Source organism: Dysidea avara, chromosome 3 (genome assembly GCF_963678975.1).
Source record: "Dysidea avara chromosome 3, odDysAvar1.4, whole genome shotgun sequence".
Classification (NCBI taxonomy): domain Eukaryota; kingdom Metazoa; phylum Porifera; class Demospongiae; order Dictyoceratida; family Dysideidae; genus Dysidea; species Dysidea avara.
Window position 1 is genome coordinate 28306099 of NC_089274.1, and position 6361 is coordinate 28312459.

Consider the following 6361-nt stretch of genomic DNA (forward strand, 5'->3'; position numbering starts at 1 on the left):
CTCCAGGTTGGTTAATACAAATCGTTACGTAGTTTTGTTTGTTCTCTACAGAGCATAGAAGGCATTGATATAGAAAGAAAACTTGAGGCAAAACCATGAACAAACAGCTCAAGCATTAATGCATTGACTGTTAACCCAAAAGTCCAGGGTTCGTTCGATTCCTGCCTGACAACTTTTTGCAGCCCACAGGACAAACAGCTCAGTTAGTATAGCACTTCTGTTGTTTTTTAAAAAAAGGGAAATTGGGTGCATGCTCATTTGTGTGCTTTCCCGCGTGTTCTATTAGAGTATGTGCCATCTCTTTTGTAACTCTTTATGATGTTAACTGCTTGCCTAAATTATAAATTTAATTAACCAGGGTTTCAGGAAGTGTACACCTGTGTGTTAAGAATTTTACTCCAATCTTTGCTGGCAATAGAGCTATTGACTGAACTACAGTTTCTGTGTGATAGAACATGTAATCACCATGCATGCTACACTTTAGGATATCATCTTTAATACGGTGAAACCTCACTTAGTGGCCACCTCATTAATAAGGCTACCTTGTTACAGTGGCCAGGTCCAGAAAGTCCAGAAGTATCTTCCATACTATTCCATTGATTTAATTTTCGTTAATAGGGCCACCTCATTAATAAGGCCAGTGGCCACATACTGCAGGACCAAACTGGTAAAACTAACACAATACACTCTCAATAAAGGGGCCAGCTGAACAGACAGTCAACGTATCACTGCAAAGTTGCTGCTCCTGAGTACCTGCCAAAAGCTATGCCAATAGTTTTAGCAATGTGCTTCATGCTTTTAGCAGCCATTATGCCTCAAGTAATGAGTAATCCTATCTGTGCATTATAATGAAACCTGTAGTATACGTATATAGTTGTTACAGCAACTATAGCCAGGTGTTGATTTGTTGAAAATCTTGATAACAAGGCCACTTTGTTTATGGCCAGATTAATGAGGTTTTCATTAATAAGGCCACCTCACTAATAGGGCCACTTATTGTGGGTCCCAAAGGTGGCCCTATTAATGAGTTTCACAGTACTGATTTGTCATTGTGGTTAGTGTGGAATGTCAAATGGTCCTGCACAAAGGGTAGGCACTAATGCTAGTAATCACTATATTTCACAATGACAAATATATATATATACCAATATCATATTAGTGGTATATAACTACAGTGTGACTGTAACTTTCCTGCGGATGACATGGTGTAGTTCACATACACACGTACCTTGACAGGTTCCTAAAGAAAAATAGCATTAAATTATAGAGGTAAAGGACTCCTAGAAACCTACTATAATAAGTTCCACTAATGTTTACTCTTTCACCATTGGAGATGTTCATCATTGCCATAATGGGAAGGTCCTCTGTAAGATAACAGGTCAATCCGCACATGTAATTGTATTGTTGACACATTAATGTAACCATATTTATGGCATTTCTCTATAACTTCATACCAGGGAAAAGAAACTGATACAGTACAAGGTTTGGATCAAAAGAATACCTATGGCTTATCTCATGTATAATTGTGACCAGATCTGCGGAAAACCCGACACAACTGTGCAAGCCTAAAATTTACAGTATAAAGCATTGAATACATTGGGTGAAATACTAGCATATTATTGAAAAAATTCCGTAAATTTTTTGAACACCTCTTTCTTAGTGAAAGAAGAGACTAACAATAAAACCCTGGATATTATTTGCCTGCTCAAGAAAAGTTGGAAAACCTTTGTTTCATTGCAGTAGACCCAAGGATACATAAGTTATTAGCATTTGTTTACGTCACATTGAAACAATCGTATGCAATCAATTTTTCTTTACGAATTTCGCCTTTGTATGCAATGAAGAAGAGTGAGTATAGGAGAAACTTACCCAGTAATTGATTCCCCTGTTCATGGCGAACATGATGGTGAAGCGTTCAGCTTCATACCTCAATCCGTTGGTAAGTTACAACCATTTGTGTAAGCGCCTGTAATTTATTTTCCCTATACTTGCTGTACAAATCGATTTTTCTGTTGTTGCTACTTTGTAGGACTGTAACTCCGAAAGTTATTGGCATATGAGACTGAAACTTTGCCAGAGGGTACACTTGGCAAGTAGATTACAAATATTTAATAAACAGGAATTGAAAAATGCGTAATTGTGTCGGGTTTTTGCAATCCAGTCACAATTATTAACAAAAGTATAATGCTAAATTGTGCCATAAAACAGGCTTGCAGTATAGTTACAGTAGGGGCCATTAAAAACTTTACACTTTGTTTGGTTTTAACAGTAGTTAAACCATTTGAATAGTTATATTAGAGCTATCTTTTTAACAAAGCCACAGATATACAGTAAATAACACATCACGGATCATTGTTAAAACTATTGTTTTAACAAATTGTTTTAATGATAGGATTTGTTAAAATGATTGTTTTAACAATACAAATTGTTAAAACTATTGTTAAAACTATATAACAATACAATTGTTAAAACTATTGTTTTAACAATTGTAAGAGTTAAAATAGTATTATTACAGACTGTTATGACAAATTACATAAGTGTTTTATTAAAATACAATGTTTCACTATTGTTTTAACTATTATTAAAACCAAACATAGTGTAAGCTTTTTAACGGCCCCTACTGTATGTGCTCCTGCTTCAAGGAATATTACAGTCCAAATATGAATTACAGTACATATGTAACACAAGATAAAGTTAGCATTGTACACACTTGAGTTCATTATAGGACTATACTATTCTAGTGGCTGTATGCATCATACAATTGTGAGTACACAACACACATAAATCAAAATTACAAAAATATGTATATAAATTATACGTAAATCTATATAAATACTTACCTACACAATCTTTTCCATTAACTATGGCCAAATGAAGAAGAGATACATACAACAAATGCACACACATGTAAGTTACAATAAACACATGTAAATGCAGTAAGTAAAAGGTGAGCACTGAGACGTGTGTACAGATGCACATACATACGTATATAGCCATCAACAACATATGTACATAGCAAAGTAACAAATTTAATGTTGATATATGTGGAACACACACTACAGCCAAATCTACTAACACACAACAAACTTATTTTGCACATTTTGTAATTGAAAATGATACACATATGTATCAATGCACACCAAGATATGGTATAACTAATACAAGGAAAAATTAAGAATTTTAAGTTCAAGTAGGGATCAAAGTAGTGAAACACATGGGAGGTTGTCTACACTTGTAGATACACTAGTGGATATTTAATCCGTGCTTCAGTCTATATAGCATGAATAGAGATTAGATGTCCACGATATGTACAGATGACCTCCCTTTTTTCACTAATTGAACTTAAAATTCCTAAATTTTTTGTTTGTTCATCTTTTTTGTAATTATGATGGGTGAACTCCATGCAGTGTTGGGTAGTTCATTACATAATAATATTACAGTAACAGGCTAGCTAAGTAATGCTTAGTACATTATAGTACATTGTTAGGCAGTAGTTAAGTAATGCTTAGTATTTCATTAGGTAATAATGGGCTAGACGAGTAACACATTGTTAGGTAATAATATTATTGCAACAAGTAGTAACGTACTACTTCAGTAATACATTACTTTATGGTAACTATCCACTGGATATTACTAGCTTAAGCCGTCAATACCACACATTTTTTCAAAATGTTTTATTGCCTATAAGGACAGAGGAATAGACTGGCTAAGTTTGAGCTTCATATGTTAAGAAGTGTGGCAAATACAGCATTAGACAGTTGGTCAAGCAAATAAATTGATATGTACAGAAGCCATCAAAAAAATAATCTACAAGCGTTTACATAACCATCATAACTTACCGATACAACAGTGTACAGAGTTGAATCTTGTTTCATTGTTTCGCCATGAATTTGTGAATCCTTCAAGGTATAGTTTTTGCCCAAGGTAGCTGTGCTTCTATATTTGAGAAGGAAGGTGAATTCACTGAAAAAACGATCCCCGGTTAGTTCTATTGTCACTGCAACATAAACAAATGCCTGTAACCCAGAAACCCTTCCATGTATGAAGAAAGATTTTTGAACTCCCTATGAACAGGCAAACATGATGAAGCCCAGAAAATTGGTTTGTTAATTCACCGACCAGTGAGATGATAAAACTTGCATAATTTTTTTCTGCAGTTTGCATTTTTTACCCATTGTTTTTAAATGCATTTTATTACAAAAGTACTATTGTGTGTAGACTGATGGTTTTCCCAAATTTGGTCACATGTTACTTTAAAAATAATAATAATATTATGTAACACATTCCATAAGTAACGTGTTATGATAACCCAACACTGCAACATATGTTATAAATTTATTTTGCATCTGAATGTGTGCTCCACTATCAAATTCTGAGAAGTGAGAGGTAATTATTCTTCATTTTCAACTATGTTCAGCCTGTTACACGGCTTTACAAATGAAGAACAGTGTGAAAAACCAATCCTACCACTACAGAAGATGTGATAGATACACTACGACCAAGAGTCCATAATAAGAGAGAGTGTCTTACTTCAATATGCCTTATCAAAAATGAACCCATTTAGTGGATCCGTATATTCTAGTGTACTCACACATAATACCAATGTGTTAAATCAGGTATATCAACACCTCCCCTTCGAAGTCTTCGATAGAGCCGCATTCAGTCACGTGCGTTTAACTGGACAGCACTGTTTCGATTGTGGGATTTTTAATTATAACGCGTGGTGTTCGCATGGAATGGATAGTATTATTCAAGATCCTACTTCGACCACTACCTCCCGACCTGGGAACCGAACTAACCGAGGAATTCGCTGGTTATTTGACGAATTGTCTGAGTACGACACCCCAGACGATGTATCACCTTTTTCAACAGCAGACAATGAGCAGGAATCCAATATGGAAGGGAAGTCATTCTCGGTACCTATCGAGCCAGAAGTGATTCCATCAAGTATCGTCAGTGCCACCGACAATGAGCAGGAAGGATTAATGGAACAAGTTATTCCATCAAGTATCGTTGCTGCTGAGCGCGACAGTCAACTTCAGGTAGTTACAACACCTGAGCAACCTGCAAGATCGAATTTTGTCGGCGAGCCGCCTACTGTGAGTTAACGTGCAGTTGCTACACCAATGGAGCAGCAAGAATTTTTGCAAAATACTGTTGACAATGTTGCAAGTAAATTTCCAGAACTAGCATTTACACTGAGATACGATGGCTTGAATAGCAGTAACCCCGTGCTAACAATATCACAGAGAGCAGTGTTTAATCACCCCCCACATGGATTGACTTCTTGAGTTTGTGTTACCATACAATACAAACACTACAAAGTTCATGTTCTGATGAGACTGTGGAGTGAAGGAGAGATTGAATCAATTGATGATGTAATGGAGCTTTGTGATATGTTTGACAAAAAATCGAGTTACATATTCTGTCCTGGAATTGATCCTGTGCATTATGAAGATGAATACCGCAAAGCTATTCATTTTCATATTAGAAGTGTTCGACTGTCCGAGTTTCCATTTTCTCAAGTTGATTCTGTCAACTGCAAGCTTTGGTTTTTGCCTGCATCAAATATAAGCTTAGCAGAGAAGGCTGCAAGTAAAGTAAAGTGCCCACCTTGCAAGCGCTTGGTGCATGATTTAAACTTACAAAGAAAACGCACTCTGGAAGAAAGCCCAAGCAAAAAGATTAAAAGGCAACACCCCTCTTCTAGAGCACGACTGCAGCACATGTCACCTGCCAGTCAGCAAGCACGTAAATGGTATGCTCAGTACCAGCGATCTAGCAATATTCGGAAACTGAGTAAGCTGGAGGATAGTGAAGTAGTACTCAGTGATGAACAGAATGAGGAGATGTGTGAAGTGATGGAAGCTGTGAAAGCTGAGGATTTGGATAAGCTGTACCAAGAGGGAGACCAGCATGGAGTAGGGAGTGTAATGAAGACATTGTGGCTGACAGATAAAGATCGCCAGAAAAACAGTTTTTCTTGAACCAGGAGGAGAATTGTAAGTACAAAATTCATATGTTTTGTATTTATCATGTCTATTCTCAGCTGTTGGAGGCCGTGGGAACCAGTGGAGCAAATCCTAAAATTACCATCCAAGTCCACCATGCAAGCATACACTGGAGCTTTCATGCATGCTCCGGGAGCAAGTAATGTCTGCATTGTTGAGCAAGTATCTCAGTATGTTTTGTTCAAAGAAGAGTGTCGAAAGAATGGACGGCAGGAACCTAAATCTGATGGAGCCTTGATATTCGATGAAGTGAAAGTGGCCTGTCAGTTAATGTGGAACTCCCGGAATCACCAACTGATGGGGTTAGCAATGACATCCAAGGATATGACATCTTTAAGTGACATCTACCG

The 6361-nt window shown here is 36.7% G+C and overlaps 1 long non-coding RNA gene across 1 annotated transcript; it reads right to left on the bottom strand.

The window, feature by feature from the left end:
• Window positions 1-6: 6 nt before the first annotated feature.
• Window positions 7-4536, bottom strand: LOC136250616 (uncharacterized). Its single transcript, XR_010698599.1, has 3 exons — window positions 2841-4536; window positions 1293-1364; window positions 7-1240 (listed from the first exon to the last, which is right to left on the bottom strand). It is a non-coding gene; the product is annotated as an uncharacterized lncRNA (long non-coding RNA).
• Between the last annotated feature and the right edge of the window lie 1825 nt (window positions 4537-6361).